This window comes from Aethalodelphis obliquidens, unplaced genomic scaffold, assembly GCF_003676395.1.
Source record: "Aethalodelphis obliquidens isolate GAN/ISIS:26980383/991018 unplaced genomic scaffold, ASM367639v1 scaffold19, whole genome shotgun sequence".
NCBI classification, from domain to species: domain Eukaryota; kingdom Metazoa; phylum Chordata; class Mammalia; order Artiodactyla; family Delphinidae; genus Aethalodelphis; species Aethalodelphis obliquidens.
Genome location: NW_020837963.1, coordinates 4941469 through 4966123, shown reverse-complemented (window position 1 = coordinate 4966123; position 24655 = coordinate 4941469). Strand labels below are relative to the sequence as shown.

Sequence of the window (24655 nt, the reverse complement as noted above, 5' to 3'; positions counted from 1 at the left end):
CCATGAGCCATGGCCGCTGAGCCTGCGCGTCCAGAGCCTGTGCTCCGCGGCGGGAGAGGCCACAACGGTGAGAGGCCCGCGTACCGCAAAAAAAAAGATGACCCCTGGGTGTGTATATGGCTGGTGCCACACCCAGAACTGAGGCAACTGGCATACTTTCCCTATTATGCCTCTGGGTAGATTCTCCCGTTGTTAACCAGGTCTAATATGAGAGACCCCATCAGGGAGTTGGACCACAGTAATAAGCTGATGGAATCTTAACCATTTCACTCTTTCTGGGACTTTCTGGATTGCCCCATCCTTGAAGGCCCAGTTCAAGTCCCATCTCTGCTGTGAAATCTTCCTTTCATTCATTCATTCAGCTAGAAAATCTTTAGGGTGCCAACACTGTGATAAGTATAGATAAGGATACAAAGAGTATAAAGCATGCCCCCAGTTGCATTCTGGTAGGGGAGATTCCTTCATGCAACAAATATTGGTTGAGGGCCCATCATGGTCTAGGCACTGCACAAGGCTTGGGGCACATGGCAATGAACTAGGCCCACATGGGTCCTCCCTTCCCAGGGTATTAAGTCTGGTGAGGGACACAGATGTGGGAGCAGCCAGTCCCACTACACTGGACTCAGTGGCACAGTGGAGGGAAGTTTGGGGAGCAATGAAGCTCATAGACAGGCTTCTGCTCACAGGGCCAGGGCAGGTTTCCCTGGGGGTGATTCACCTCGTACTTAAATAATCACAAGAGAAGGTGGTGACTGCTCAGTGCCACCTGCGAGGTGCACATGAGGATTAGTGCAACAGCACCTGCAGAGGGGAGGGCTCCTCCAGCCATGGAGAAGTCTTCCTGGAAGGAGTGAGCTTTGAGTTGGGTCTTAAAACTTCCAGAGTGACTCCAGCCCACCCTGGTCTTTCTCTGTCCAGAAGCACTCCCAGGCTGTTTCACAAAGTTAACTCAATTGTTTTGATATGTTTACATAATTTTTCTCCATCTTGCTTTGTTTTGTTTTGTGTGTGTCCCCTGCCCACCCCTTATGTCATAAACCCTTGGAAGACTCTGGGGACCAATGGCGTCTCTTGGGTCCCACCAGACTAGCTTGGCGCTGGAACTGGACAAAGGGCACGGGTCTGGGAGTCCAGGTGTGCGGGCAGGTACTCCTCATTGCCCCTTTCTGCCCTCCCCAGCACACAGAATGCTCGAGGGAAATCAGTGCAGTGTCATGAGGGTGGGGACTTCTGAGTAGGTTCAGGGAAAGCCGGGCCTAGGCTCTGCCCAGGAAAGGTCTTTAAATAGAGCAGAGGGTGCTCGCCTCGGCAGCACATATACTAAAATTGGAACGATACAGAGAAGAGTAGCATGGCCCCTGAGCAAGGATGACAAGCACATTCGCCAAGTGTTCCACATTTTTCAAAGAAATTATTAAAAGGAAAAATTGTTATTTAAAAAGAGCAGAAGCAAAGTGCCAATATCTCTGTAACTTAGGTAATGAGAATATAACGTGTATCATAATTATTGTTTGTATCATTATTATTTATGAAACATAAAAATGTTTCATAATTTAAAATAAAAAATTAAAAGATTGTGTATGAGTTCTAACTAAGTTTAGCTGCCTATTTAGAAAACCCAAAGTAAAAGTGGCTTTAAAAAAAAGAATAGAGCAGAGGAACACTGTCAGCGTAGCCTGCGAGAGAGTTTGCTTACACTTTAGATTATTCATTTATATTGGGAACATTAACTGAACTAAGCTTTGAATAAAAAGGATTCTATTTTCAGAAGAGTCATGAGGACAATTAAAGGTTGGCATTTTCCTGCAGAGATCTGTCACCAAACCATGTGGCTTAATTTCGGAAGCCACCGAGTGCTCAGGTAACGCAGTACAGAAGTAAGACACAGAAAGGAGTGTTCTGCCCACAGTGGGACAGCCCAGGCAGCCACCAGCCTCTGGTGGCTTCCCAGGTGCCCAGAGGTATCATGGTGGGCAGAGCCGATGTGGTGAGCTTGGAGTGCTGTCTCCTTTCTTGAGGCCTTTTAGACAGAACAAACCATCAGCCTAAACTCAGGGTTTAGTCTTTAGATGGGGCTGAGCTAAAAGGCTTTCCAAGGTTTCCTGTTCTGCGTGCTCACAGGTGGTAGGTATTGCCCCAGTGTTCTGGTCTGAGGACCTTGGCAAGGAATCTTCCCACTGCTCCTAATATATCCTCCACATCCATCTGTCTCCATGCCCGACATCACATGTAAAAGAGGTTAATTCTTTCTGGTTGAGATATGTCCTTCCTGGGAGTTCCTTGCAGTAACACAACCTCCTCTAGTAAGCAAGCCAGCATCCTTCATCTTTCAACACAGTTTCTGGACACCTAGTATGTGCCCGGCATGGTCCACAGAGCTGGGGACACAGCAAGGAGACGAACAAAGTCCTTGCTCTCTTGGAGCTTACATTGTGGAAGGGGAGATGATAGACCGTAAACAAATATATAGTCCATTAGGGATGGTGGGGCTGCTGGGACACATAAGACAGGATGATGGGGCAGCATCCTATTGTGTGCGGGGTGGTCAAGGAAGGCTATTCTCATGGTTCAGAGCTTCCAGAAGGGCTGCAGTCCACTCTGATCTTTCTCTCTCCAGAGCTGTAGAAGAACTCCCAGGCTGTCTCATCAAGTTAACTCAACTGTTTCTGCTGTGATACATACTTATTCTCCATCTTGCTTTGTTCTGTTTCGTGTTTGTGTCCCTTGCCCAGCCCTTGTACGGGAAGCCCCTTGACTTTATTATGTATTATTTATTGGTGTCTTGGGAAGTTTGAACCGAGGCCTCAAGATCGTGAGCCTGAGCCAGGAGGCTCTGAGGGAAGCTTCCAGGCAGGGGAAATAGCAAGTGTAGAGACCCCAAGGCAGGAGAGGCTGGTGTCTTGGGAACAGCCAGGAAACCGGAGAACTGGGTACCGGGGTGGAGAGGGACAGTGGTGGGAGCTGAGGTCAGATTGTGGGGCAAGACAGGCTGTGCAAAGGGCCTTGGGTCGTACTCTATGCTGCACGAGAAGCCATGGGGAGCCTCTGAACAGAGGAGGGCCATGGTATGATGATGCTTTACATGACTACTCACCAGCCATGACCACCTTGGTGTTCTGTGAATTGAGGCTAGAGGGAAGGGCAGGGGCTGGAGACACCAAGGGCACTAAAGGCCAGGAGAGGGACCTGGGACTTTATCATGAGGTCAGTGGGGATCCATGGAGGATTTTAGACTAAAGGAGTTAGTTCTACCCCTCAGTTTGGAACAGAGGGCACTAGCACAGAGAAGTGAGGTCACCTACCCCAGAACACACAGCTGGATAAAGATGGAGCTGGGAGGGAAAGCCAGGTCTTCAGACCCCCCCATTCCAGTATGAGGTTTCTTCTGAATAAGAGGAAATATTTATTGAGCACATTCTAAGTGCCACGCATAGCTCAGGTACCAACCCATCTAATTTTCAGAACAGCCCTAAGAGGTAGACATTATTATTATTCTCATCTTACATAGAAGGAAGCAAAGTACAGAGGGGCTGAACAATGCATCTGAGGTTACAAGGCTAGGAAGTAGTAGAGCTGGGATTTCAACCCAGGCAGACTGGATCAGGAGTTCATGCAGTTAACCAATGTGCTACAGGGCTTTGCTAAGTCTTCTGGACATGTAGGCATGTGGGTGGGGCACTGGGCCCCAGGACCAGTTAACATGGTGTTTCCGGGGCCAAGCCAGCTCCAGACTTGTCTGGACTCAGGCCCCTGTACTTTTCCTGTAACCCCGTCATTAGTTATAGGATGGACCGACTGCTAAACATGAGGTTGGCTGCCGCTCAGTCACTCCAGATCTGATGCAGCCACACCTCCGTTCCGGAGACCGGAAAGGGCTCTGCTTAGAGTTTTTATAAAAAGACTGTGTTCCTGAATTACTTCAGCCCTTGCTGCCCTGTGCTTTTCTCTTAGCTCAAGATGGTCTTCCACATGTACTTCCTGAATTCAGGGCTGGCTTCATATGTAGGCAAATAGTAGGGGGCAATGCTAGGGCTCTCAGAGACTTCCCCTTCCTCACCCACCTAAACTTCTGACCCTCCTGCTAGTTGGAAATTGCTTGAACAGCTCCACTTGACTACACGGGAGAACTATCGAGAGAGTGTATAAAAAGTCCTGATGCCTGGGTCCTGCCGCACACCAAATGAATCTGACTTTCTGGGGTTGGCCCCAGGCAACAAAAAGTACTTTTAAAAAGCTTCCTGGGGCTTCCCTGGTGGCGAAGTGGTTAAGAATCCGCCTGCCAGTGCAGGGGACGTGGGTTCGAGCCCTGGTCCGGGAAGATCCCACATGCCGCGGAGCAACTAAGCCCGTGCGCCACAACTACTGAGCCTGCGCTCTAGAGCCCGCAAGCCACAACTACTGAAACCCGTGTGCCTAGAGCCCACGTTCCGCAACAAGAGAAGCCACCGCGATGAGAAGCCTGCACACTGCAACGAAGAGTAGCCCCTGCTCACCGCAACTAGAGAAAGCCCACGCGCAGCAACGAAGACCCAACACAGCCAAAAATAAATAAATTAATTAAAAAAGAAAAAAAAGAAAAGCTTCCTGGGTGATTCTAATGTGCAGCCAAGTTGAGAATCACTGTCCTGGACCTTATTATAGAGAGAAAGTGGTTTGTCCAGGGTCACATGGAAGGGTTGGAATGAAAATCTAGGTCTTCTATTTCCCAGGACAATGTCCTTTTCCAAAAGAAATATAGGTTGGAAAAGGCAAGGCTCCTTGGGGAGGGGCACTTGAATATCAGTGTACATAGATTTTTGGAGGATGGAGGATGCTTTATGAAAGTGGAAGAGCAGGCCCAGGGCAGGGGGACTGAAAGGAATGGGCCTGGAACAAAAGCTGAGTTCTACCAACGTTACTGCTCAGCAAAGGACGGGCACTGCCAGGGTCGCAGCCGTCAGCAGCATAGCTTGAAGGTACGGGCCACAAACCCTGCCCCTGGCTGAGAAAGAAAACATGTGGACGGCCTCCACTGAGGGTGAGTAGCATGCGAGCTTCAGCCAGAGCAACTGTTCTCTCGAAAGGATCACATTCACCAGAAATGCTCTCCTTAAAGGATTCAACACCTAGGAGGAGAGTGTGCTTCTCCACTGAGGCCTCAGCTGTGGGAGACGCTGAAGGAACAGGATTGCGGGGAGGGCAGCGACTCAGCGCTGGGGGTAGATGCAAAGGAGAAATGGTCCCCCAACAGGAAATTCACAGCTGCCTTTTTATCCATTAGCCCTCAGTGCCTTTGAAGATTTGGGTGACCTCTCTGCCATAAACAGTCTGGAATGCCGAGTCTCCGGGGTGGTTTGATGGTATGAATCACCCAAATTGAAAGACGGAAGGTATCGGAGAAGGAATGAAAACGATTCCTTCTGCAAGCTCTGGATACATCCCAGAATCTCTAGGGGGAGACGGGAGCTGGGGTCGGGGAGGAGGAGCCTGGGGGAAATCTCTGCGACTGATTCTCAGGCTTTCTCCTTGCCTGTCTGCCTGTTTCCTTAAGAGGCACTAAGGCTTTCCAGCCTGCAAGCCACCAGAGGGCACCCACAGACAGGGCTTGCAAGGGCAGCAGGGTGGCACAGCAGAGGGAAAAGCACACACACAAGCTGCAATATACTGAGTAGGCCCAGGAAACTGGAAGGGGGCGTCCGAGGCCACACCCAGCCCCTGGCCTTTCCCATACAATGGCCACGACCACCCTCCCTTCCTGGTGGCTTATGCACCAAAACAATCCCTGCAGGATCTGGCTCGGTGACAGGCTGGGATTTTCTTTGTCCTTGTTTCCAAGATGAATTTGAAAAAGTCGAGTTCTCTGTAGAGTACAAAGACTGGGATGCGCTGAAGACGCCACTTCATCAGCCCACCTTGAGGGCCAACTGACCCAGTCCCCAAACTAATGATCTGGTGACAACAGCCAGTGATGGTTTTAGCCCAAACCTATGTATATGTACCTACATTTCTTCTGCACTTATCACACAGAATGAGAATTATCTGCTTATTTACATGTCTCCAGAGCTTGACTGGGTTCCTTGAGAGCAGAAACCATATTCTACCAGTCTCTGTTCCCAGTTAAACTGAAATCTATGTCACATATATAGACCATTTGGTCCCATTTCCCCAGGGAGACCTAGAAGACACCAAATGCACAGAGCCTGATTGGATCTCAAATAGAGAAAACCTTTCTGTTTCACGGCCGGGAATTACTTCCAAGTAGGCTAGTCCATGACTCTAGGACGGAGGTCAGCAAACTATAGTCCCCAGGCCAAATCTGAACCATTGCCTGTTTTGTAAATAAAGTTTTATTTGAACACTGCCAGGGCCATTCATTTATGTGGTGTCTGTGGCTGCTTTTGTGCTACTGCGGCAGGGTTAAGTAGTTGCCAGAGAGATCAGGTTGCCCACAAAGCCTAAAATATTTGTTATGGGGGGCCCTTTACAGGAGAAGTCTGCGGACCCCAGTTTCAGGAGAACAAAATGGCGCATCGGGATCTGGCTGGTAGCAGGGCCCCTCCCTCTGGACTCGGGGACACAGTGAGGAAGGCGTTGTCACTGAGTCTCCCAGGGCTGAAAACCAGGCCCTGGGCATGCCCAATCTGCTCTGTGGGGACAGACAGCCTGGCTGAAGGGCCACGGGTCTCACGCAGGTCCTTTTAGTTCCTGGTTTAGGACTGCAGTGCTGGCCTCTCCTAGCAGAGATTGGGAGGGACTGGCCGTCTTACAGCAACTCTGTTGTCTCTCTCTAAAGAAAAATTGTAAGCAGTTTTCCTGAGATATAATTCACATACCACCCATTTAAAGTGTACAACTCAATCCATTGTCTTTTATCCGCCTTGTCCTGTGACTTTTTTCTCCCCATTTCCTGAAGCTACACCTGTATGAACTTGTTCTCTGTAAAGATTTCAGTGAATTCATTCTCACTCAGGTGTAAGTGAGTGATGACAGTGTGATCACCTAGAATCTCTGGGTGCCCAGTCCCATGCAGTATTCTTCTGTCTCAGGTAGGTTTTCTAGAAGTAGAGGCTGAGATGGAGTGTGAGGGCAGAGGAAGATGCCCAGTGATGCAGTTCCAACAAAGCCTTGGCCAACCTAGCTGCGAAGTGATTACTGTCCATCGGGGTGTCCTGCAGTGGGCCTGGAGGTCCAGCCTTTGTACCCTTGCTTCTCCCCATCACCACACGTGAACCCCAGCAGAGGAGGCTCCCTGCAGCCGAGGCCAAACCTGAAGAGCCGATGCTGGAGGCTGACCACTGACCATTGACCACATTCCCCACAGCTGGGCAGCAATCCTTCCTCAAAGGGGCTCTAGGGGCCACATCTCCACATGCACCCCACTCTTTCACAGAATCCCATCACCCAGTGGCCAGCTAGCTCCTGCCTCCACTCTCCCAGGACCAGGATGCTCCCTTCCTGCTGAGGCGGCCCACCTGCCTTTCACAGGGCTCTAGGCTTCCCTCTGCTGAGCCCAAACCGAGAACAGGTGAGTGCTGGTCTGGGTTCCGCCCTCTGAAGCCACATGAATCAATGTCCGTGACAGCAGGGAGCCTCCCCCAACCCTGCCCCCACTCTGATCTCTCCATCCATTCTGCATGAGATGCATGTCCATCATCTCTGTCCAGACTAATCTGGCCAATTAGTCCAAGTCCCTTGGAGGTATGGTTCCAGCTCTAAATGCAGCGCTTCCGGAGGACCTGCCGGGGTGCTCGGACCCGCAGCAGCATGTCCTTCGTGTTCCGGAGGACAGAGTCAAATCAGAATGTTGGCTTGATGGAAGTTTATCAAAATCCTGAGCTGTTCTCACCAGCTACTGCTAATCCGCACAGCCCCAGACTGTCCTGCTGGAACTGGCTTCCCAGATCCAAGGAAAGAATCTCAGCCTTGTCTCAGTTTGGTTCAACTTTTAGACCATTCCCAAGGGAATATGCGTTTTTACAGAAAAGGACAAATATCTGATGAGGGATTTCTAGTTGATGAATTTCTAAAAATTCATCAAAATATGAATTTTTAGCCCTGGAAGTTCTGGTGTCGCTGAAAACACCTAAAGATTGGTGCTTCAGCTCAAACAACTTTAGCATGAAACCCCTTCCTGGATGGTCTCTTTATTTTAAGATATAGGGAAGATAGTTTCTATCCCAACTCAGTAATAATACGGAAACGAATGTAAAATTTACATGAATTTATAAGGGAAATTAGAGCATTCAAAGTCATTTCACACCTCCTTTGGGCAGCTTTAGATCCTATCCAGGCCTCTCTGGAGTAGGGCACATAGTCACTCTCTAGGTAGGGGTATTTGATGTAGATAATTGTGTTGTTCAGCCCGGTAAAGATGGCCACACACGGCCAAGACGCAGACAAGAAAACCAATCAAAAATGACCAAATCGACACCCTATCTGCCATTCTAGCCCACTGGATTTTCAGAGCATGAGTGTCCTTCAGAGACGAGCTAGCTGATTCCTTTGTTTTATAGGTACAAACACTGAGACTCAGGAAGGGAAATCACTTGCTCAAGGGCACATATGGAACCAGATTTATGGTGCCCTGATTCTGAGTCTCACTCAGGGCATTTAATACGGGTGGTGCCAGGGAGGTGCCACTTGGAGGCAGGGGGCTGTGAGGTTGGAACGTGAGGGTGTGGAGGAGCTTCTCAGATTCTGTTCCTGGTGATCAGAGTTATAGATGCAATCCCGCAGCCGACTGGCAGGAACTACTGAGGGCCATACATGTAATCTCTCCACCTGTGAGATGGTCCTTTTCATTTATCCAGCTTGGGTTATAGGCTCTTCATTTGGTTGAATGCTCATGTCTATTAGACAGTGTTAACAGTGTCAGTTGTGTCTAATACTGTGTTACGATGTCCAAAAGAATTTTAAAGTATCCCTGCATATAAGGAGCTTGCAGTCTAGCGGACCATGTCATACACACATGACACACACGTGAACACTAATGGTGTGATGCAGAAAAAAATCTCCCTGTGGGTAGCCTCAGCCTGGGTGGCTGAACAGGGGTTCATCCCAGATCCATTCTCTGTGTGTGAAGCTAACATCAGAGCCACCTTCCATGACCTGAAGAGGAAGCTACGTTTCTTTGCCAACAGTCATTTCAGATGGTTGATCCCCTCCCCCCATCAATTCTTATGGAAAACAAGACAGATTTTCCCCCAAGTCCCAAAAGACTGCCTTCCTTGATCCTGCCCCTGGGGCTGTGCTCATGACCCTGTCATTCGGCAAAGAGTGAGGAAACAAGTGGGACTGGGGTTTCCAAAATGTAAGGCATAGTCCTTGCCCTTGAGAAGCAGCTAGTAATCCGGTTGAGGGAAGACTAACTTGAATTTGAGAACAGTAAAGAATGAGGGTGTGGTTCTGACTGTGACTGGGGGAACAGTTCTTAGATGGGAAGGATTATGAGGACTGAGTAATTAGAAAAACCTTCTAGGGTGGGGTCACTTGTGCTAGGTCCTAGGGCACCAGTATGAGAATACCATGCTTGGAGCTTGGGGTACAGGTTTAAATTGGGGGCCACCCAAATTAATTTTGCAAAGGGACCCAGTTCCTTTGCCCTTAGAATTCCCCACCCATGGTGTCCGCAGTGCCTAACAATTGTGTGACACCCTAAAGTCAGGAAAAGTCTATCTACCCCATCAGTGTGCATTTTCTCAGATTGGCCCTGCTTTTTTTTTTTTTTTTTTTTTTTTTTTTTTGGGGTACGCGGGCCTCTCACTGTCGTGGCCTCTCCCGTTGCGGAGCACAGGCTCCGGACGCGCAGGCTCAGCGGCCATGGCTCACGGGCGCAGCCGCTCGGCGGCATGCGGGATCCTCCCGGACCGGGGCACGAACCCATGTCCCCTGCATCAGCAGGCGGACTCTCAACCACTGCGCCACGAGGGAAGCCCTGGCCCTGCTTTTGCTGCCTTTCCTGGCTCTGTCCCCCGAGTTGTAGTTTCTGTAGTTTCCTTCTGTAGAGTCTCTGTAGTTTCCTTCGGCCTCAGTTTCCCCACACACAGAATAGACAAGAGGTCTATTCCCCTGCTCCTTTCTAAGAAGGTTGGGAAGATACATGACATAATAAGCCAGACCAATGTGGTACAAACCCAGTGAAATATTATGCAGGAATACTTCATTTAAACTATTCTCACTCAGTCTGTGAAGCATTGCCACAAAGACTGCTGGAAGAGGAATTTCAGACAAGGATGGCAGCCTTTTTTTCCATTCATTCAACAAAAACAAACATTCTTTGAGTTCAAAGAATGGAGGAAGGACAGCCACCCAGCAACTATGCAAGTGGGCCTCCTGGTCACCTTTCTTAAGTGTCCTCGGGCTGGAGCAGCCGGCATTGGACGTGGCGCTTGGAGATGTGGCACTGGGAGCCAGCTTGGCTGCTAGGGCAGACCACAACCAAACCAGTAAATGCTTTTCCAGACGCTGCAAACCAGCCTTTCTGGGCTGGAGAGTGAGAGGCGAGCTGGACGAGGGCCTGCAGCCTCCAGGGCTCCAACCCGCCCCACGTCAGGAATCAGCTGAAGACTGATGTCCCCTTTTCCAAAGAGGAGGCCAGGACACTTCCAGGACGAGAGCCTGGGAGGAGCCCAGCTTTGGAGACCTTGGCAGGAGATCTGCCTTCTGCCCCTGGAGCGTGGTCCCAGAGTCTTGGCAGGAGGCCATGTTATGATTGGCATCCTCAATGGTGGAGGAGGAAGCCGACCATGGCTGGACATCCTGTGCCAGTTTGGACAACGGGCTGGGAGCGCCTTTCAGAGGAGTCCCGAACCCTGAACACATACAATCCCACTGCTTTCATTCAGCACAAAAGTCTTGGTTCTAAGTTCAGCGCCAGATGTGACTTTCAAAATGCACAAAAGGAACACAGGATTTCAACAAACAGAATCTTGCACGGCATTTGACTGTAATGGAGCAGTCATCGCCGGCCATCCTCCGTGGGTTTGAAATCGTTTAAGCCACCTTCCTGGTGGAGGGGTCCTGCTAGAGAGAAACAAGCCACTGGGTGTGAGCGTTTCTCCCTAGAGTTGGATTTGGAGAACTGCTGGGGCCGAGTACTCAGCACGATTATGCGGTGATTGGCATGTGTTTCTCTGAGGCTAGAGATGGGGGAGCAGGGTACATCTGTGGCAAGATCCCTGGGAGTCGGCACTTCTGGAATGGAGTCCTTTCTAGGCCACTAAACAGCATATGTCTTCAGGCAATCAACTCCCTCCTGGCTGGCAGATTCTCAGCTTCCTTCTAGCTCCAAAATTCTAAACAGGAGCGTTCCAAGTGCAAGTGAAGACTGTATTTTTAATACGAGTAGAGGGTTGTCGGCAATCCCCAGTAAAGGTAAAAGTTTTCATGAGTCCGTGGACATTTGCTATCCTTTAGAATCATTATCTATATAATAGATATATAGTTTATATAGATCTCTATAGATATAATAGTTTAAAGACAGTTCTAGTTGGATCTGGATAGGTAGAAAGGACAGAAGTCCGCTCAAACTAGCTCAGGATAAAAGGAGGTTTATTGGACCCCATAAAACCTAGGGTCAGGGCAGGTCTTGCGGAGGCTGGAGCTGGGCACTGGAAAGTTACTAGGAATGGAGACTGTGTTCATTCATTCTCTTTCTTCCTCTACTATTAGCTTCCTCTGCTTACCCAGAGGGCTTGCTCCCTCATAAATACCACATGTCTTCAGCTTGCTATGGTGCTGACTTCGCCCTCCCTCTAATTTCCCTTGAAACCTCACCACTGATGGACGGGTCAAGTGTCCATCTTTGTTCTAACCAGCCTTGCGAGGAAGGAGAGTGACGTGGTGCCTGGATGGTGGACAGGAAAGGTTCTCTAGGAAGAGCTGGAATGGGGCAGGTGGGAAACCTATGCAGGACAGGAGCATCTTGACTGCTTGCCTCCCTCCACTGCAGCATCCTCTCTCTCTTTGGCTCCGGGGAATGCTCATCCTGTGGTTCTTCTCTTATTCTGGTGGTTGCTTTGACTGCTCCTTTGATGGTTTTCTCTTGCTGCCTGTCCCGTAGGTTTTGGTGCTCCCCAAGCTTCTGCCCTTCCTCATCTTCCCTTTGCTAGGTCCTCAATGAAGGACCTAGTATGTGCCAGACACCGAGGATACTGAAGAGAACAAGACACAGTCCCCATCTTCCCAGGATTTACAGCTTAGTGAGGAGACAAACAAAAGCTACAGTCGGTTATGATAAGCTCTGTGATGGGACGGGAGAAGGGGTAATGGTAAGTATAACAAGGACTTAATTATATGTTAAGCATATAAGCATCCGGCAAGGGTGCTCCGAATCTGTTTTCAGCTCCGATTCTATCCTGAACTGCAGACCTTGTATTTGCCACTGCTTACTAGATATCTCCACCCACAATTCTGTAGCAGCCTTAGAGTTAAACATATCTACAATGGAAATGATTATATCCTACCTAGAGCTGTTGTAAATCCAGGATGACTTATTAGCTAGGTACCCAGGAGTCCATTGACTCTTCCTTTCTCTGATTACCAGAATCCAATCACTTTCTAGGCCTTAACAAGTCTCCCTTAGGGATGTCTGCCGGATGAGCCAAAGCCACGTGACATGGGATAGATGTCTCTATCCCCACCGCCACCATTTTTTATTCAAATACATATCATCTCTTTTCCTCGCTCTCACAATGGCCTCCAATTTTTCCTTGGCTGGTTTCTCCCTCCCCTTGCTGCCTCTCCTTGCCCCGTATCTATCAACAAACCACACAGCACCCAGAGTGAAGTTTTGTTTGTGTTTATGTTTTCACCTAGCTCTCATTCAGCTTAAAAAAATCTTTTTTTCCCCACTTTTCAAATATAATTTGAGACCATTGAATCTTTTAAAATATCTTATTAATTGTGCATGCAACAATACAGATATATTTAAAATGTTTTAAAGATTATTTTTTTACACTGAAGTGTAGTTGATTTACAATGTTGTGCTAGTTTCAGGTGTACAGCAAAGTGATTCAGTTACACATGTATATGTATTCTTTTTTTTCAGATTATTTTCCATTATAGGTTATTACAAGATACTGAGTTTAGTTCCTTGTGCTATACAGTAGGAAAAAGCTTGAATCTTAGTGTTTTGCTATTTGTCTCAGCTTCCTTGCCAAAAAATTACATTTTATGTTAGTTTTTCCATTTATATAATCAAATATCCAACCCCATTTTTTTTACAGTGTGTGTTTTCCCCAGTGTTTGTTACATTTTAGGGTCCCATCTGTGTATCAGTGTATCTCTGGACCCTCTATTTGGTTCTACTGGCGTATTCTTTCTTCTGTGCCAATACTACTCTTAATTTTTATGGTTTTCTGCAAAATCGTAACATCTGGTAAAGTAAGTCGCCTGCCAGTTTGTTATTCAATTGCCTCGGCTATTCTTAGATCTTCCTGTGTGTGTGTGTGTGTGTGTGTGTGTGTGTGTGTGTGTGCGTGCGTGTGTGTGTGTGAGTGTGTGTGTATAGCATGAATGTTTCCTGGATTTTGAAACAAGTTATGCTAAATAAGCATAAACAGTTTGGAAGACTGAGCATATATGACAGAGCTGTGACATTTCAAAATATCAACCAGATTATAAATACTGACCTGCACAATGGTTCCTGTGCCTCATTAGCTATGAAATACCTTTTCCTTGTATGGCATTTTGCAATTTTTTGAACGTAATGGGGTGGTAAGAGCCAGTATTATTTCCACCATTTTACTTTAAAAAATTTTATTTTTAAAGTTTATATTTTTATCAAAGTTATACATAGGCACAGTAAATTATTTTACAAGCTTTGCTATGAAAAGTAGCTGTCCCTTATGCTTTCCCCCAACATCTCCCTCCCTGGGAGCTGTCATTCTCAACTCTGATGATTTTGGTACTTATTTCCATGGCTTTAAATAATATTTCTAAACTTGTATTGCTACCTCATAATTTTTTTCAGTTTTAATCATTAAGTTTTAAATATCAGTCTACTGAGGATTTCTCTGCTCCATCCACTTACATGCTCCCTGCCGCATCCCCTCAGTACGTTGGGTCATAATTTTGGTTAGATGGATGTTTGGGCTTCACATTAATCTGACTGTGTAAAACCATGTAGTGAACCACGACGACTTTCTTTCTCTACACAACTTTTTGTTTCTCTTATCTTGCTTCTTCGTTTGCTTGGCTTTCTATTTATGCGTATCTAATTCAATCACAAAATTCAATCAACAGTTGTCTCATTCTCCCCTTCACTATCGTCAGAGGTTTAGTCAGCTTAATCTTCTGAGGAGTCTTTCCTGGAGATTTCTGATGTGCTCCAATGTGGGCTGGAAGACTCTACGTCTGGTGAACATCTGTCATTCTGGGCCTTTCCTTCATCACCAATCTCTCTTTCACCTTGGATCTCCTGGGTCCCATTTCTTCCTTGTTATTAGTTTATTTCTTGGTTCTGGGGGCATGTTCCTCCAGTAGCTTCCTGGGAAGGAGTGGATGTGACGTAAGTATTGTGAGATGTCTGGAAATATCTTTATTCCTCCTTCCCAATTGATTGGCCACTAGGATGGTTATGAAATTCTAGATAGGAAGTACTTTGGCTTCAGAATTTGGAAGGTATTCACCATTATCTTCAAGCTTCCTGTAGTTCTGTCAAAAAGTGCAAAGCCTTACTGATCTTTATAAACTTGTAGATTTTTTTTTCTTGGTAGACAATATTCTAAAATTTCATAATGATGTTTCATCCATTGTGCTGGGTGCTTGGTAGGTCCTTTAAATCTGTTGACTCATGTCCTTCAACTCTGGGAGGTTTCCTTTTTTATTCTCTTCTCTGATTTTCCTCCTTTCCTTCCTCCCTCCCTTTCTTCCTTCCTTCCTGCCTCCCTATGACTCTTCTCCTCCATGTTTTCTGTTGTTTTTACTGGAGCTCCTATTGCTTATGTATCAAAGCTCCTGGACTAGTCCTCTAATTTCCTTCTCTTTCCCATTTTCCATCCCTTTTTCTTTGTCCTCTTTCCTGAACTTTGCTTTCTATTCTTCTATTGATTTCTTCATTTCTACTATGATGTTTTTAATTCTCAGGAGCACTGATTTTTGTTCTCTGACTCTTCTTTTTCCTAATAAGCTCTCCTTGTTCTTTGGTTGCAATATCTTCTCACATCACTAAGTATATTAATTGTAACTTTTTTTTGAGTTTTCTTCCCCTTGAATCAACTTTGCTTCTTCTAAATTGTTTTTCCCCACTTGTTCATCTGGGCCTCTGTCTTTCATGCTGGTGGCTTTCCTCACATGTCTGGAGATCTTTGTTTGTGTTCTTATGTGGACAAAAAGCTGATCGGAAGCTCTGGGTATGTGAAGTTAGATTATCCTGAGATGATCAGCCTAGATCATCTCTTGTAGATTTTCAATATCAGTAAGTTTCTTCTTCTTGGGCTGATTAAGTTTTTTCCTGTCACAAGGGCGAATGGCTGGCCTCCAGGGTTCTTGGAGGTGAGGCTCAGAAGAGAGCTATGAAGCTCAGTGGACACATACTCACTAATATTCCAGCTTTTACTAGGAAACTCTGCCCTCAGCTCTGCACAATCAGGGGAACCGCGTCCTGTTTGATCTTCTCTAGAGAATAAACTTCGAGTCTCCTTCCATGATAGGTAGGCAGTGTCTGGCTGTGCAGAGTTGGGAGGGAGTCTGGGAACCTGGGTCTTAACACAGACTTTCAACTGTTTCTTTTAGCTCCATTTTCACCTTTATTTCCAGAGATAACTGGTTCCACTCTTCCCTGGACTTTCGGAGAGTTCTATCATCCTGTCATATTGCTTCTTGTTTTTCTGCACTGTTGGCCTAGAACTCAGTTTTCTTGGATCGACTGAATGGCTAAGTTACTAACCACTCTTTCATCTGCTTCTTAGCTTCCATAATTTTTTTTCTGTTCTGTTCTCTCATTCTTTGTTTTCACTTTACTGTCATTTGAGATAGAGTGGGATTTTGTGTGAAACATTTGTTCAGTCCACTCTCTTTACCTGTAATCCTCTTTCACCCACCCTGATTTTTCCCATCTTTTTCCCATCTTACATGATATACTATTCAGTGCCTTCTTAATCATCTTCTATCTTATTCTTTCACTCTTTGCTATACATTTTAGGATCACGTCATCAAGCTACACACAACAACAACAACAAAATGAAAAATAACCTTGAAAAAAAATAGAAAAAAGAAAAATAACCTTGGAATTTTTATGGCAATTAAAAATTTATAGATTACTTTGGGCAGAATTGAAATTTTTCTACAATTCTAAATCTTCCCATTTATATGAATAAGGTACACTGTTCCATTTATTCAACTCGTCTTTTATGTTGGGTAGCAATTTGTGTGGCTAGTTGCTTGTAAGAGGAGTCACTGTACCTGCTCCCATCTTAGGATCCACAACCCTTTGTGGGGTGATTTTGCCAGTCCTTTATGCCTTGAATCTGGGCTGGCCTTAAGTCCTGCTTTTATCAGAGAAATATGGTAGAAAAGCTGTTTTACGTCCTCCGTGCCTGGACCTCACTCAAGATGCCTTGCAGTTTCTGCTGTTGCCCTCTTGGAACTCTCCCACTGCCATGTGGCTGCAGAAAGGTGGCCTAGACAACACTGGTTCCAACCACCAGACACTTGAGTGAGGCCATCTTATATCATGTAGCCGCTGAGACACCAGCTGACAGCAGCTGCATGAGTGACCCCAGGTGAGACCAGCAAAGAAACTGCCCCAGCTAAGCCTAGCCCAGATTGCAGACCTCTAGAATCAAGAGCAAATAAAATGTTGCTGTTTTAGGCTTCTGAGTTTTAGGGTGGCTTGTTCCACAGTGATAGGTAACTGCTGAGATTTGTAAATTTCTTTGTGAAGAACTTACACGTTTTTCTTCTGTCAAATTTAGTCTTATGTTCCTCCTAAATTTTATTGCTCTAATGAATGAGCTGTTTTTTTCACTACATTTTCTAATTGTCTATTACTGATTTATAGAAATGCATTAATTTTTATGTTGTTCTTGTGTGAAAGTTTCCTGAACTTCCTTATTCTAATAATAAGAACGTCTACGTGTCCTGTTAATAAAGTTCTCTACAGTATCTAGTGTGCCGAGATTTCAGTTTCTTTATCACGAATGACTGTTGAAGTATATTTAATGTTTATTGAATGGTTTTTCGGCATTGACATGATCATGTCAATTTTCTCCTGTAATTAATTAATATGGTATAATACATTAAAAGATTTTCTGATCTTTTAAACCATCCTTACATTCCTGAGTTAAATCCTACTTGATTATGATATATATATTTTTATACACTGATATATTCAATTTGTTAATTAATTAATTTAGGACAATTTTATCCAAGTTCATATGTGAATCTGATCTTTAGTTTTCATGACCTGTACTATCTTTGCTTTTGCAATACGGGTCATATTCACCTCATATGATGGGTTAGTTGGTTTTCTTTTTCTATGCTCTGAGTTTGTATTCAGAAGGAATTATCTATTCCTCCAAGTTTTGATAAAATATATGTAGAATTATCTGGGCTTATCATTGCCTCTTCTTCCTCTCCTTCTCCTTTTTAATTTGGAAATAATTTTAGACTAATGGAAAAAATTGTAAAATAAGACAGAGAGTTCTGATATATTTTTCACCCAAGCTGAACCAGATTTTTTTTTTTTCATGGAACACTAGAGTCCCATGTCACTGCCTACAGGAGGAAGGGTCCAGCCAGTTCCTTTAAGGACCTTATTCTCTCCATCCTCAGTGTCTTTAGATCCTCCTGACCCCACTCAACTCTTGCAGAGACTTTCACTCCGTGGCTTCCTATAAACAAGGTGCAGGTAACTGGTAAAAAGCCCAGCACATTCCTGAGTGTTCATGGAGCACCTTGTACGGTCCCGACATGGTGGGGCTCTGAGTGGATTGCAAAGAGGTCAGACACAGTCTCCAACTTCATGGAAACTGCCTTCTCATTGGGAGGCAGATCTGGGCTCAGATCATGATAATACAAGGTGGAGTTCAAACTGAGTTACCTGGGAGGAGGTAATTAGTGTTAATTTGAGAAGGGGTGACAGTTAGAACAGCAAGTGTGGGACAGATGGATCTTGGAGCAGAGGGATGTTGGTGGGAGATGGGGAGCCATGGGGCAAGGGAGTAGGGGAAGGCTCAGGTCACGGCTTCACTGCAGGGCAGGCAGGTGGGCTCCCAGATGGAGAATGGGACACGTCAGAGGACAGATGCCAGGGTGGGATGTACGTGCATGCGTGTGTGTGTGTGTGTGTGTGTGTGCGTGTGTGTGTGTGTATTTGGGGGCAGAGGGGAGGTATGGAGAATATGATGAAATGGAGGGAGTGACAACAGAGAAAACAAACTTTCCTCCCGCACAGTTTTGCCCAGGGCCAGCCCCAGGCCTTTGAGCCATCTAGCAGGACCCGCAATTTCACTCACATGAAATTGTCGACATTCCTTTCCCCTCCTCTGCTCCCTCACTGCCACCCATGGGTGTGTGCATGATGGCACAGTGCAACCGACAGAATTAGTACATTCCCACTGACCCCACCCTGCACTGCCTTCCTGGTGGCCCTGTGATTTCACGGATGATGTGTTTGGCAGGCTCCTAGTGGCCCACACACTGCTGAGAGATGTCAGGCCTGAGGGCTGGAAACCCACAAGGGGTGTTGGTACCTCCCTCTCCTTCCCCAACTCAAGTCATCCCAGCAGGCATTTTACTGAGCACCGAGTGTCTGAGAGGTCCCAGCCAGGTGCTGGCAGGCAACACCGGAGAAGAGGGTTTGGATAGAAGGATGACCAAGATCTGACCCCCATCCTCAGTGTTTTCCTGACCTTTCTTCTCCTCCAGGAGTCACGTGTGTTGTCTGTGTAGGGCGCTTTCCAGTTTGCAAAGCACTTCTCTTTTGAACTTCACAGTGCCTCCTTTAAGGAGTCAGGGAAGGTTTTATAGATTCCTTGATGAGGAAACCAAGCAGTACACTCGAGATTATGTTGCTGGTAAGCAAGAGGCTCGGGAAAGAACTCTGGATCTTCTAGTTCAAAAAGAAGGGTAACTATGTCTCAGAAAAGAGGAAATGTTCAGATCCCAGCCCGAAAGGCGGTCCATGACCCAGCATACCAATCCTTTAGAAAACTGCGTGTACTTCCCTCATCTCATACTTGGCTTTGGGTATTTCTTAAAGAAAGGAATTGAAAAGGTTGATAAATGAGAGACAATAAATAAGGGGCTGTGATCACTAGGAAAATAGCCATGTGCCTGCCTCTCTCTCCCTCTGACTTTGTATCTCTCAGAGTACTTCCACACTGACTATTTCATGTGAGTCCTACATGCGATGTAACAGCTATCATTTGTTGAGCTCTTACTCTATGGCAGTCACTGTTCTGCACACCTCACGCATATTAATTCAGTTCATCCTCAACCTATGAAGTAGGCATTTTATTATCCCTGTTCTACAGTTGAGGGAACAGAGATGTTGAGCCATGTGCTCAAGGTCACACAGCTTGCAAGTCAGGGAGTCAGAATTTGAAACCCAGGTGGTCTGCCTGCAGGGCTCATTCCTGCAACTCGAGAGTAATTGGCCAGAGAGGGAGTGTGGAGGTGAAGGGACTTGCTCAAGGCCCCACAGTTATTTGGCTTCACCTGGTCTTTGTGTGCAAGCTCCTTCTTTGTCCTTCCCACCATGCCATGGCCAGAAAGAGAGAGTTTAATGTATCTACAGCAGACAGGTTCTGTTCCACCTTCACTCAGTGGGGCAGGGGCCTGGCAGGGAAGCATCATGGGGGCCAATGCAGAGGTGAGTGTAGGAAGAGAGAGGGAAAGCAAATGGGGCAGGTGGGATAAGACTGCTGCTGCTATAGAGGATTCTTGACCCTGCTAACACTGCTGGGCATGAATGGAAACTTCCAGGGGGCCATCAGACTCAGAAAACTAGCATTCCACCTGTTCTTACTGCTGGTTATTGGGTTATTGCTGGTGAGTAGCTCTGTCTGGAGAACTTATGCTGCAGCTTCACACAAACCCCAGAATCGAGCAAATTAACCAACATACTTGTGCAAGAGGAATAGGATTTCTTCCTGAATAAATTCTAAATTTATAGAAAATCCTTCCAAAAAAGACCTTCTACTACTTTTAAATTAGTTAATTCTATTCAAAAGATGGAGAGACAGGAGGAAGAGAGGAAGGGAGATGTCCAGGGCTGTGCAGTGATTAGACTACAGGCCTCCTGATCCAGGAGCTGTGAGACAGGATGTGGCTTGTTTCATGTAGGGAAACTTCTGCTCTTTTCCAGATGAGGATAAGCATGAGATCAGCTTATTCAATAGAGTTGATTTAAACTACTCATGAGACCAGGGCAAAAAGGAAGTGAACTATGAGAGCATTTTCATTGGTATAAGAAAACCTGGCTTTCTTATACCATTTTCATTGGTATAAGAAAAGCTGTGAACAAACCCAATCTTGAAAAAGGAAATGCTATTTTCAATGTATGAAGGGCTCTGTTTCTAAAGGGAGCTTCATAGAATGATTTAGAGGGGGTTTCTTTAAAAAGAATCCTTTGTAAAGCAAAATTCTTTCTCCCATTCATGGTGCATGTGTGTGTGTGTATTTCCTCAACTGGGGCACCTGTACTCACAATGAGTCCTCAGAATAATTGAAGGGTAGACAAATATCTTCAGGGTTTCTTCTCTCATTTAGTGTCCTGACTCTCTTTCTATGCCTGGATATCCTCCCTTCCATCACCTCCCCTTCTTTGGGAGGACTGGTTGGAACAGACGGAGTTGGGGGGTGACTAAGTCATTAGATGATAACAACCTAAGCATGACCCTGGCCAGAAGCACTTTGATTTTTAGGGTGCCTTTTTACAAAATGGAAAAATGTATATCCTAATGAAGGGATCACTGTGGAGGATTTTGATTAATTTCTGCCAGACACCGCTTGTCCTGCTTTGATATGGGAGATGTCCTGCCCATTGCCCAAGGTGATTCCTTGGAGAACTTAGCTCCTTTATTGTGTACTGATTTCAGTTCAACTCTTAGGGAGTAACTGTCTCCAACTTCTTGGGTCCTATAGTAGGTTGAATGGTGGCTCCCCAAAGATGAGTCAACTCATAAGCTGTGAATGTGACTCTATCTGGGAAAGGGTCTTTGTAGGTGTAATTAAGATCATCCTGGATTAGTGTAGGCTCTAAATCCAATGACAAGTGTCCTTATAAGAGGAGAGAAGGGGAGAAGACACACAAGGGAGCAGGCAATGTGACGACAGAGTCAGAGATTGGAGTGATGCCTCTATAAGCTAAAGATTGCCAAAGATTGCCAGGGGTCACCAGAATAGAGGAGGGATGGAAAGATTCTCAGTCAGAGCCTCCAGATGAAACCAACACTGCTGACACCTTGGTTTATCACTTCTGGTCTCAGAACTGTGAAAGGATAAATTACCACTGCTTGTGGTAATTTGCAACAGCAACACGAGGAAACTAGTACCAGTCCCCTTATTGTAGCCTTATTATTATATCGGAACAGTAAGAACTCAGTTGCCTGCGTGGTATCACATTATGGGCACCCAGAGGGGCTTCTCTGCTTAAAAAAGTCTTTTCTCCCACTTATTATCACAAGTGCCCCGAATCCACAGTGAATCCATCCTGATGTATAGAGTCAACAGAACTGCACACACATGTGCATCTCCATCAATGTTCATGGCAGCGTTTTTTGGGTAATAGCCCCACATGACTATCAACAGATAACAGATAAGTGCATTGTGGTCTAGCCACACGAAAGAATGTGATGCAGCACCAACGAACGAACCATGGCCCTGCACAGCCGCACAGATGAATCTCACATACATGATGCTGAGTGGAAGAAGTTGGACTCCGAAGAATGTATATTGAATAAGTGCATTCATATAAATTTCAAGAGATGTCATCTACGGTGTTAAAAGCCAGGATAGTGGCTAGGGAAGGAGGATGTGTGGGGAGGGGAGTCAGCAAGAGAGGGGCTTCGGGGGCACTGGCAACGTTCGGGATGGTGGATACCTAGGTACTCCCTTTGTGATAATTTATTGACCTGTATATGCAATATCTGTGCATTTTATGCATATTATAACCCACAATATAAAAGGTTTTTTTTTTAATCCACTATGAGCAATTTCAGAAAATCAGTATGTAAAAGAAAGCAATAATATCACTGCCTTAGTCTGGGTTTTGCCAGAAGCAGTGCTGAGACGAGATTTCAGTACAGCAGTCTGATGGGGAGATGTTCCCAGGAAGCCCTGCTTAGGGGAGTGGGGCAGTGAGATGGGGAAAGAAGGATGCAATAAAGGTGGGTTATGGGATACTGAATAGGGTTCACTCACTTTAGAAACGCGGCAGACAGAATCAGCATGCCTGGGTCCCCCAGAGGCATGAATAAGCCAGAGCGCTTATCCTCCCACTCCCGTTCTCCGGGGCTCGCGCTGCTCCTGGGTGGTACCTCCTTGGCACCTGGGCTAAGAAGGTGAAAAACCCAAGGTGCTTGTAGGCGGCTTCAAGGGTGGAATGTGGGATTCTGAGTGTCTGGGGCATATGGGCAGCCCACCAACTGCTTCTGCTGTGAGACTCTGTAACGTGAACATCTCAGAAGAAAATTAGGCATCAGAAGTAGGTCTGCGTGGAATTTAGAAAAAGAGGAGACCGAGAGGCCACCTCTTCGGTTTATCACCAAAATTTCTAGGGGAATGGGTGCCGGTGGACTGACATGGTTAGTCAGATTTTGAACACTTACCTTTAGAATGACTAAGAACTAAGTGAAAGGAAAAATTAAAACTCTCACAAAGCAAGCCCAGTCCTCAGAGTTCAAGGCATCCAAGCTTTAAAGATGCCACACACTGTCCTACGCTCAAACTTTACATGTCCAACGTTCATTGGGGCCTGGAATGTGGCAGGCCCGGCGAAAAATGTGTGGGATTCAGAGGAGAATAAAGCAGTGTCCACCCTAATGCAGTTTATGTCTGGATGGGGAGGCAGAAAAAGAGGTCTTCCCGATTCCCCAAGTCATTCTTTCGTTCCCCAGGTGTCTGTCAGGCTTACTGTGCATCACACACTGTTCAGGGCACCTGACTGACATCACTGAACAGAACAGATGAAAAAACCTGGGCCATGGCCTTCACTCTAGGTGGGGAGACAGACCATAAAAGTAAACGTCATAGGGCTTCCCTGGTGGCGCAGTGGTTGAGAGTCTGCCTGCCGATGCAGGGACAGGGGTTCGTGCCCCGGTCCGGGAAGATCTCACATGCCGTGGAGCGGCTGGGCCCGTGAGCCGTGGCCGCTGAGTCTGCACGTCCGGAGCCTGTGCTCCGCAACGGGAGAGGCCACAATGGTGAGAGGCCCGCTTACCGCCAAAAAAATAAAAGTAAATGTCATAATTGAGTACTTTATAGAGTATGCTAGAAGCTGATAAGCTTTCTTGGAGTGGGGTCTTTGCGCGGACAAGGAAGGGGCTGCACTGCAGATCAGGTCTCCGTGAGATGTCACCTCCCAGTTCAACTGCTTGCAGTGAATCCTTGAATGAAGGTATGATTCTGCAGGAAACTACGCTGAAAGTGTCTAATACAGAAAATGAACCCAGATGGAGGTTTTGGAGGACCACGAGCTGGCTTTTGGATGCATTGTGTTTGAGCTGCTTGTGGGCCTCCCAGTATAACATCTGGGAGGCGGCTAGACATCCGGGTCCTTAGCATCAGAAAGCAGCTGAGGCTGGCTAGGCAGGCTTGGGCGTGTCAGGGCACATGTCTCTCCGGTCAAGTTACCCAGGGAGAGTGTACCGTGTGAGAAGGCCGGGGAGGAGGGCAGAACACTGAGAAACATCCAGCTCAGGCCGATGGAGGTGGGGGCTGCGAACAGCCTGAGAGGGAGGGGCCAGAGAGAAGGGAGGGGCCGGAGAGGTGGGAGGGGCCAGAGAGGTGGGAGGAGGGCGTGGAGTCCTGCAAGTGCACGGATAGAGGTTCAAAGAGGAGGGAGAGGTCAACGTACCGAATCCACCACGGACGAGCAGGATGGGGGTCCTGGCTTCCCAGGTAGGACTTAGAGGTCCTTGATGTCATCAGTGGGAACCGCCTCCATGGAGCTCCATGGAGATGCGAGGCTCAGGTGATCATGAGCTGAGAAGTGATTGGGAGATTGGGACGGAGTCGGCAAGTGGAGAGAAGCCCTTTGGGAAGCTTGGCTGTGACTTTGGGGGGTGCGGGCAGAGGGAGGATTGGAGGCTGAGATTCCTCTATGTTCACATCCTGAATGGAAAAAGCCACCACGGGTGGGGAGAGTGCAGAATAGTAAAAAATGAGAGTGAATGATAACAGGGAAACATTTTTAAGGAAGAAGGTGCAGAAAGCAGGTGGATGGGGAGGTGGGAAGGCAGGAGGAGACACGCCAGTAGGCTTTTGACTTTTCAGAGCTCTTCACAACCAGTTGGGACCATCACTGGCCGTGAGGTAGACGAGATTGGGCTCTCCATTTTCCAGATGGGGAACTAGAGCACAGAGAAGTTCATGCCTGGCCCAAGGTCACACGAGGGACACCAGAATTCCCCATTCCTCATCCTGGGCACCGGCCCCTGGATCCTTCACCTTCTGAGTTCACTCATGCCCTTTCCAAACGCACCTGGGAGCATGCAGATGCCAACCGGCC

General features: G+C 46.7%; 1 non-coding gene across 1 annotated transcript; it reads left to right on the top strand.

Moving 5' to 3' along the window:
* Positions 1-1296: 1296 nt before the first annotated feature.
* Positions 1297-1403, top strand: LOC113626897 (U6 spliceosomal RNA). The gene has a single exon (XR_003435326.1). It is a non-coding gene; the product is annotated as a U6 spliceosomal RNA (small nuclear RNA).
* Positions 1404-24655: the final 23252 nt, after the last annotated feature.